Genomic DNA, 10,121 nt, shown 5'->3' on the forward strand with positions numbered 1-10,121 from the left:
TTTACAGGGCCTTGTAAACGATTACCCGAGTCTGGTTGCATATTTGCACGTTCTGCTGCACTGTAGGAATCACCAGTGCTCACCTGAGGGACTACTGGTGATTTTTTGAGTTTTTAAGCCCAAAAGCACTTGGTTTTGACTCCAAATTTTGATTATGTGTGAGACTTATCTTGTATGTCATTTGTATGATAATCTTTCTTATTTTCTCAGTCAATCACATTGGTTTTTCAATGACAAAATAAATCCAAAGGATTTCATTACAATAACATCAGGTCCAACATAACATTAATCAAAATATTACATTCATGACATGACATATGTAATATTTTTGACCTCCATTACAAAAGATATTCCAAAAGATAACACTAATCCATTAAAGACAATTACATTGTCACCTACAGAACGAAATATAAATGAAACATATGTAACATTAGTCCTTAAACTTCAGGTTGTTTGGATGATGATGATGCTTCGTCAGTTGGCGGAACAAATTTGCGGAGGATGGCTGCCACATCGACATTGTTTTCTGCCCACATCGGAAGTCGAATGACAGGTTTTGGCGTTTCCTTCACAAGGGCAAGTGTTGGAGGACTTTACCACTCAATTGTAAAAACCAACCAAAAGGAGTCTTCAAAATCAGTGACCGTTGATCATCTGTCAAGTGTTCGTTCAACGTGCAAACATACATGGTTGAAAAATAGTGACGCACCGTCAACTGCTCAACCAAAACAAATCAAATGTAAACACAGAACCAAATTNTAAANAAACCTAAAAGGGGTCGAAAAACCCACAAAGAAACCAAAAACAAAGAACACAAGACCCCAAAACAATTACACAAAACACAAAAACACACTACCCTTACCACAACATCAACAACGACGAACACAAATCAAAAACCCAAAACAAAAAAACACTAAACCCTCACCACAACATCCACAACGCAAGAACACAAATCAAAAACGCAAAACCAAACAATGGAAACCCAAAACCCAACAACGCAAACCCAAAACCCAACAACGCAAAACAAAAACCCAAAAGTCGAACAACACAAAAACCCAAGTACCCTAACAAAAAACCTAAAACCCAACAACGCATTTACCTTGCTACAACGAAGCTGTTGTTCGGGACTTTCCATTTCCACCAAACGCCGACAACGGAGAACCAAAAACCAAACGTCACACAGACCAAGCAGGGGGCAACCACAAGGCAGGGAAGAACGAAATGAGAGAGAGAGAGAGAACGAAATCTGAGACAAAACGCAATGGAACAAGCAAATGGTATATTTGGAATGGAAAATTTTCCAAACTCTATTCATTTTGGTTCACAGATTTAAAAAAAAAGAAAAAAAAAAGCCAACCAATGCCAGCTTGACACGTGTGTGTGTCAAAACTGTGTCAAAAAAGTTGTGTTAAAATAACGGGATCCTAGATTGAAATAACTGAAACAAAAGCAAAACAACAAAATAATTGCTCCCTCCGAGTTCAAAGAAAACTTTAGCGAAATAAATTAATTAATTGGGACAGAAAAATATGACATTTCTCAGACACAGTTTATGAAGAGTATAAAAATATTTGTTTACTCGACCAGTAAGGAAATCATAAATTATGAGCCACACACTTAGATGGAAAACAAGCATCGTTCATTCATCCAGAGCTCACGGATTAACAAGAAAATCTACGACAGCAAACTTTGAAGATATAAACGCAAGCAAGATCGCCATCATATAAATCGCATACTTAAGATCATACAGTCGAAGGTAAATCTTTATTTTCTAATGCTAGTGAAAGAAATAGATTAGCTCCCCTACCTCAGTCCAAAATGTTTTGCTATCTCTTGTTGCTTTACTTCTACTCTCCTTGTAGGTTCTATGCCTCTTCTATTCATCAAGAAACTCAGATTATTCTCACTTTCACCCTTCTATATTTCTGATTTTTGTTGATTTCATTAAACTAGAAGGCTAACGTTTTATACTTGCTTTCAACAACCTAATGGTTTGGACAGTTTTGATCAAAGAGGAACCAAGCTCTATAATTTCTATTCGTCTTCGCAACTACTTTCAATCTTTGTGCATGTTTTGTTTCATTTCCTTGCAGAAGCCAAAGTATCATTTACGCTAGAGTGGAAAGGAAAAGGAGAAGATTATGTGTTGGGAAAAAGAGAAAATTATACGTCATGGAAGATAAGAATGAGAAAGCTACTACATTCTCAACCACAAAATCTAAATTATTGACATTTACGTGATAAGGGCATCCAATGCTATTAATTCAAAAATAATTATAACAGAGGGTTTTAAATTGTCAGGATCTTATATCTACAGAGTTTAATTCACTAATTTTAATTCAAAAGATGCAAAGGTTAAATAATCCAAAAGAAAACACGTATGACAACATTTATTAATTGTCATTAGTTTTCTTAAAATTTGCTAATGAATTTTTTTTATTAAACCTACCCCATTATCTTTGCAAAAATTATCAACCTTTAATGATTAAATATATAGCTTGTATAAAAAGTGTCAAAAATTTCTAGACTACTACGTATAGTTTTTATTTATTATATATATATTTTTATTTATATAAACTTTAATTTAAACTTTAAATTAATAAATACTATGCAACTATCAATAATTTCATCATAGACAGTAGAAATATTAAGTTTCATAAGATTCATCTTTATTTGGGAATAACTTTCTTAGATGAAAAATAAAATAACTTATTGTATTTATTTAGGGTCTTACAATCCGTCCCTGATTACTTATCTGTGCTAGTCGGCTGGGATGGATATTGCAGTTCCACCTTATGAGAGGCCAAGGAGGGCTATTGATGCCTCCTATTATCGTTAGTTTTGTGGAGGTGACGAGCCAGCCGGAGCAGTTCCTAGGAGACGTCCTAGGAGAGCAACAGTTGAGTAGGAGGATGCACCTGCAAATGCACCGGTACAACACGTTGAGCCTTTCTAGATGAGGGACATGTATATGATCATGATGGAGGCTAGGATGAAGTCTCTCCGCAAAAGGCAGGTAGCTATTGTAGAGATAATTATAGGATTGTATGACACACCACCAATGCACAGGTGGACTATGGACGAGTTCCATAGTACGATGGCTTGGCCTCAGGAGTAGGCATAGGGCAACAGGTTTGGAGCAGCTAGAGCACACGGCGGAGATGAAGATGACCAGGAGGATGATTATTTTGAGGATGCATAGGATGGTGATGAGTACGACTCAGATGAGGACATGGACTGATAGTGCATTTACTGATGGATGCCAGCACTTATATAGTTGACTCATATGGATCGTTCAATGTTGCATCCCAAACACCTTTCTCTACGGATTCAAGAAAGATTTGCATCCGGATTTTCCAAAAAGCATAGTTTTCACCAACAAATAGTGGTGGTCTATTTGTTATTGCACCTTCACCAAAGGTTTGAGAACTAAAAGCCATTTTCCAGGAATAGTCGAGTTAAAGAAAAAGATAATCGACTTATTTTTCAAATATCTTATGAAAACAAGCTTTGGTGCTAATTGTTGAAAATGATATGGCTTAGTTTCGAACACCAAGAGGGGGGGTGAATTGGTGAAACTTAAAATTAAAGTTTATTAAAAATCTTTTTCGCAAAAGGATGATCTTTAAAACTTTCTTGAAATGCAAGGAATAAGGTTTTTCAAATGCAGCGAAATATAATTGACTACGTGAAAATTAAAGTCGACTTTGAAAATAAAAGTGCAGGGATAGAGAAATCAAACGCAAGTTTTTATACTGGTTCGACCAAATTGCCTACATCTAGTGTCCTTCCAATCCCAGGAAGCAAATGCACTATAACGATCAAGGTTTTTACAAAATGGCTTTTATAGCGACCTCCACGTCAAAATATAAAACACCTCTCTAACCCTTTAATCAAAATATAGGCATATATAAACAAAGAACAACAGCAAGATGTCCCCTCTCCTGCAGTCTTCAATACTTTGAACAATTCTCAAAGTCCAGAACGCTGCATGTCCTCTTCCTGTAGTTACAATAGGGCAACAACAATCTTCACAAGATTGAGAGAAACTGATCATGAAGTAGACACCTTAAGTGCAGGTTGATTAGACAGTTAAAGCGCACCAATTCTTGCTCGTCAAGCAATCACCAAATATGAACACCACAGTCTTCTTGATGGATTCTTGGAGCTTTCACATGTTCTACAAGAGATCAATAATCTGAAACAAATCAATCAAATCGTAAGAATCACAAAAGTCTCTACAAAATTCAAATTTGTGTCTATATATAATCTTATATAAAATTGACGCTACTAAGTCGACTTTGCTACTAATAGAGTCAAATATACTCAGATAGTTGTAACAGATAGTAGTAGTCAAAATAACTTAACTGATTACACAATTAATGCAGTTGACTCTCAATCAATGCTTAGTCAGACACATTAAAAATATAGTCGTTAGACATGATAAGCACTAACAGAATTTCAAAACATAACTAAGTCGAATAGCATGCGCATATAGTCGACTTTGTAACAATTAAATGCATAGTTTTGAAAAACTTTCTTTCCAAAAATACTCACAGCACACTTTGAAAAAGTTTGTGCAAAGCCACAAGTTTTAATCAAAAAATGCATAGTTTTAAAACTGTTGTTTTGCCACACAATTAAAGTTCAACAAAAGTACATGTGGTTTTCCGATAACGGATTAAAATACCGTTATTTGATATATGATTTTGATACTAAAAACACCCTTTTTGACTTAGAAACTTGCTTGAACTCATGTGTTTTCAGTAAATTGTGTGAATAAGATAGTTGAGGTTGATTTTAACTATTTTCTAACAAATTCCCCTTGTTTTAACAGAAATTGAGGCAATATTGGAAGAGGAAGTAAAAAGCCATGAAGATGGAACTCAAAAGGGGTCAAAAAGGCATCAAGAAGGGAGAAAACCTGAAGCCCAAGCGAGCACCAGGCGAGGAGAACGCAAAAATTGTGAGCTGAAGATCACCGTCCTCGCCCGGGCGACAGACCCGACGCTCGGGCGACGACCGTTCGTAGCCTGGGCGAGTGATGGGTGTCGCAGCCCATACAAATTTGATTGCATATGAGAAATGCAGTATAGACTAGGAAGTGACTCCTAGGTCGTCTCTCAAGGACCAAACAATGGTTCAGGAATTAAGTCGAACACACACAGTAGGGGGTTTTGAAAGTGGTTATGTGAATGCAACTGACGAAATTAAAAATAAAAATTAAACACATTCAAACATCATAGAAAGCATTAAAGAGAGTAAAAATGCTAAGCCCAAAATTAGAGCAAACAAATATCTAAGCACAGTTAAAACTACTAAAATGCACACTAAATTAAGAAAATGAATAACAACTCAAAATACAATGCAAAATATTTTAAAGCAAAAGAAATAAACAACATAATTTTATTTTACCATTCATGTGACCAAGTGCCTTTACCAAAAGGAAATTGAAATTGCAAAGCTTCTAAAAAAATATAACTCTTGGTCGTGACCTCCCATTTGTTGGGCTTCCATGTGTTGACTTCAAAGAAAATAAAATTGGGAAAGGTTTCCCTCAACCAGCCGTGACTTTATCTTCAATTGGAAATAGAAATTCATCACTCCAAATGCTAACACGTCTCTGCATCCACTTCTTCAAGGCTAATTTAAAATGTTTCCTATTAAAGTAATGAATTAAATTTTGACGGGACAATGCTTCATGTCCACTGCACACCACTTCATTCTCATGGAATCAAAATTTGCTATTAGAATAAATGGACCTATAGACATGATAGCACCCACCAACTCTCATTCAACCTCAAAATTAAATTTGTAGCATTGAATACCTTGTCTAAAGAAACTTACAACCATTTCTCTCTCCTTCTAGCAATTGCAGCTGGTGCTTCCCAAGACAAAAGCTAAAGAAAATGCTTCTACACTACTCAATCAAGACGTGACAACATGCTGGATGAAAGCAAAGCAATGAGAAAAAAAATGTGGCTGCTACACCTCCGTAACACCACCACTCTTCTACCTAATCACCTAGCTAATCACTTTCTCAAAGAAACAAGGGAAAAGTTGCTACCTCCAGCTGTAACCCGTCCCATCATCAAAAGAAAGGGAATAAATGAAAGCAAGTAACTTTACTTAGGAGCTCTCCCTTCAAGACGTTGTGCTGCCCCTTTCTTTCATTCAACGAAAGTAAATATTTCATTCAACCAAAGTCAAACCTGTCAGCAACATTGTAAGGTGTCCAAAAGAAAAATAATATTCCATTGAAGAAAGAAAATTCTCAATGTAAGTGCCGGCTAGAAAAGCTAAAGTCTCCTTCATCCAAAATCAAATAAAATACACATCCTTCCAAGAAAACTCAAAAACGTTCCCAGCAAAAAAAATGCAAAAATAATTGACGGCTGCCAACTCCAAAATAAAATACCGAGAGCCCCTTTGCACCAAATTACCAAGAATCAAATGGCTCAAAATGAAAAGTTAATCTACAAAGTGGCGGCTGCAGCAAAAAGGAAATACACATTCACCCAAAGCAAGCTTTCTTTCTCATTCATCCAATATCAAACACGGTCCACATGGTTACAACAAAGAAAAAAAAATCCTATCCCATAATTCCAGCCAAGAGAGTTTCTCCAAAAATAAATTATGCGAAGAGAGAGTGTCCTCCAAAAATGACAACTGCAACACCTTTCTAAGGGGCCATGTGTCCTAAAATTGGGGTAGGTGTTAACGGATTGGCAAGCGTACCAAATCGTATCAAGTAATAATAAATGGTAAGTCCAAGTATCGTTTTCCCAAGAGACTCGAAAGGCCTTATCGTTCGTGTGAATTAAGTTCATAAGACTTGAAAAGAAAAATTAATTAATTGAGTGTGAGAATAAAATATGAACATGCAAAAGAGATTGATTCAATTGACGAGAAGAAAACAATGGATGAATGGAGTTGTTGGGGGTTTACAATTTCATCTTATCCGCTCTCTCTTATTTACTCCTCTTGAATTATTAGCTTGATTAATTAATTGTCATGCAACTTTCTTAGCCTACCCTTAACCCGATCCCTCGGTGAAAAGAGCCTATTACTAACTACTGGCTTGCTATCCCTAGCCTCCCCTAGCAATTAATATAGCATTATAGAGCATAAGTGAAAAGCAATTGATCGTCCTACCCCTATCCCTAGGTGGTATTGCTTAATCAAGGAATTACTCACCAGTTCATGACATTAATGTACGTCCTCGTATCAATAAAGACAAACAACAGTTATCGAATGAGTTAAACAATAAAAGCATGAAGCATAGATGAGAACCCAACAATTAAAGATCAAAACATACGGGAACCATATAAATAAACAATAGTTTCAATAAAAGAGAGTATCAAAAGATTACATTGTTTCCCCCAACAACAATAGGGTTTAGTTCACCATTGTCATGGTGAACCTAGATGGAAAATGGATGAAGAATGGAAAAGCAAACCCTAGATAAGATGAAAATGAGCCTAAGCATTCAAGAGATCCTCTCTAGAGAGTGAAATTAGGTCTGGCCGCCCCCTTCTGTCAAAAGAATGCATTTAAACTCGCAATAGGGCTATTTATAAGTGAGGAGCGCAACAGAAAACAGGCCTAAGCCCAGCAGACAACCGTCCGGCGGAACAAGTGTGGCGCCCGGCAGTTTCCCTCAAATTGCACTACCACCCGGTGGTAGGGGTCTACCGCCCGGCGGTTTGCCTCTAATCGCAAATCCGCCCAGCGCCCACGCCAGGTGCCTACTCCTCGCCCTAGACCGCCCGACGGTGGAATTTGTCGCCGGGCGGTGCGTCGACTCTTCAATTCTTCAATTTTCTTCTCTTTTCTTCAGTCTACGACCTTCATCTTCAACTCCATTCTTCGCTTTCTCAAAAATGCTACAAAACAATGCAAAACAAGCATAATATCGCTAAAAATAGCTTTTGTATCTCTACAGACTCATTTATTGAGTTTTGCTTGATTTTAAGCTCATTCTAAGTAGTAAAGGGCGTAATTTGGTCTAAAATGACATATGAAAATAACTGTTTTTCAACCTTCATCAGTGGGGTCCACCCTAAAAATGAAAGGAAACCCTAGGTCAAGTGTCCTACAATTTTGGGCCCCTCATAATTTTTAACAATGGCCTAATGTGCAAAAGTTTGTCTAAAAAGTTTAAACAATTAAAATTACAATACAACTAAAATTTAAAATGTCTAAATGGAGAGTCTTGAATTTATTTGGTGTCCTCCAAATGTCCCAAATTGTGTTTCCAAAATTTTCCCTGAAAATAATAATGCAAATAATTAGCTCGGAAAATTCAAATTAATTAAACTTGGAATTTCCGATCAAATTAAGCATAATTAGGAAAAACGGGAAAATACCGGACAATTAAGCACAATTCCCTGATTAATTCTAGCACAATTCCCTGATTAATTCTAGCACAATAAACTAAGTGAAATCAATAAAATATTGACTCATCAGCGAGAAAAACTGGCGCCCAAGCGCCACATAAGCCTTGATTCACGCTTGGGCGAGCTCCCTACGACACTTGAGCGTGATTTGACCTGGATGAGGCCCTGTTTCTCTTCTGATTTGATTCTTTTGTACCGGGCCGCACTCTAGGACGCGTCTGGAACTATTTAAAGGACCCTGGGGCTCTAGGTTTTGCATCCCTGGCAGAAGAGAGGATCCAATACACTCCTAGACAATTCTTAATCTTAAATTCTTCATTCTTTTCTTCCATTGTTCATAGGTTCCCCCATGTCTATGGGGAACTAATTTCTATTTGTTGTTGATGTAACCTTGTGAACTCTCATGTATTTGAATTTGTTCTTAATTCCATATGCTTTATTTCATTATTTGTTAGAGTAATTCATCTGCTTTATTCTTGCTTATACAATAGCATTATCTGTGTGTTGCATGAGTGCCGGGAGGTTCCTTACAATTCAGGTCCTTGTTCAATTACTCCTAGGGGTTATATTGCTCAGGAATGAGGGTATGAGTCTCAATCGTCTTAACCTCTTGAGCTTCATATCTTTTTACTGGGAATGCTAGGAATTGCATGAACTAGTAATTAGGGACAGGCTTATTGACCGAGGGATCGGGTTTAAGTGTCTTCGTGAGGGACGTTAGCATTAATGAATAAAGAGGAATTCTTACATACATGAGAGGTAACTTGGTGAATCTAACCCCAACATCATAACCATCTCATATAAATCAACCTTCGTTCATCTCTGTTCTCTTTTGCCACTGATCAATTGCAATTTATTTTCTTTATTATTTTTGCACCAGAAATCCATTATCGTTGTTATTTTACGTCTTAGTTAATCTCGTTTTCACACAACTGTTCAGCACCGAGAGTCCTCTGGGATACGATACTTGGTCTTACCATTTTATATTACTTATGTGACTCGGTACACTTGCCGATTTGCCCCAACAAGTTTTTGGCGCCGTTGCCAAGGACTCACGGTTTAAGCTATTCTATTTGTGTGAATCTTGATTAATTTTGGCTTTATTTTATTTTATTCTATTTTTATTCTTCCCATTTTTATTTTTATTTTTATTTTTCAACTCCCCAATTTCCATTTTTGTTTTATTTGATTTTATTTTGTGCTAACAATATTTTTGTGTGTTGAATAGAAAAAAAGAGACAAAAAGAAAAAAAAAAGAAAGAAAAAAAATATACAGAAAAAAATGAGAAAAATAAAAAAAAAATTGTTGTGTGAATAATGGAGTCAAGAAGAGGATTGAATTAGAGGGTTTTAGGTGTGATTTGACTGTGTTTTCACTTATTCCCCATTGCTCCTCTATTTCCTTTGGTTTGTAGCTTCTCATCCATATTTATCCTCCCTTTTTCCTTGACCTCACTGCATCCATAAAGACCTTTTGATTTGAACATGCATATGTTTTGAGTGTTGATGTTAGAGACTTGNCAAGTCTGTTTGTTGCTTGCTTTCTTGAGTGCATTGAGTTGAATTTGTTAACCTTAGACACTTGAGAGAAACACTGATAGTGCATGTGTGAGGTTCCGTTGCCTGGTTTTCGTCTTGGTTTTGCCTAGGAGTGCAAAAGACTAAGTGTGGTCTATTTTGATGAGTCGATATTTTATTGATTTCACTTAGTTTATTGTGCTA

At 36.5% G+C, this 10,121-nt stretch overlaps 1 pseudogene; it reads left to right on the forward strand.

The window, feature by feature from the left end:
- Positions 1-10,121, forward strand: part of LOC106778926 — a 32,670-nt pseudogene that overhangs the window by 2,722 nt on the left and 19,827 nt on the right.

This window comes from Vigna radiata, unplaced genomic scaffold, assembly GCF_000741045.1.
Source record: "Vigna radiata var. radiata cultivar VC1973A unplaced genomic scaffold, Vradiata_ver6 scaffold_180, whole genome shotgun sequence".
NCBI classification, from domain to species: Eukaryota; Viridiplantae; Streptophyta; class Magnoliopsida; order Fabales; family Fabaceae; genus Vigna; species Vigna radiata.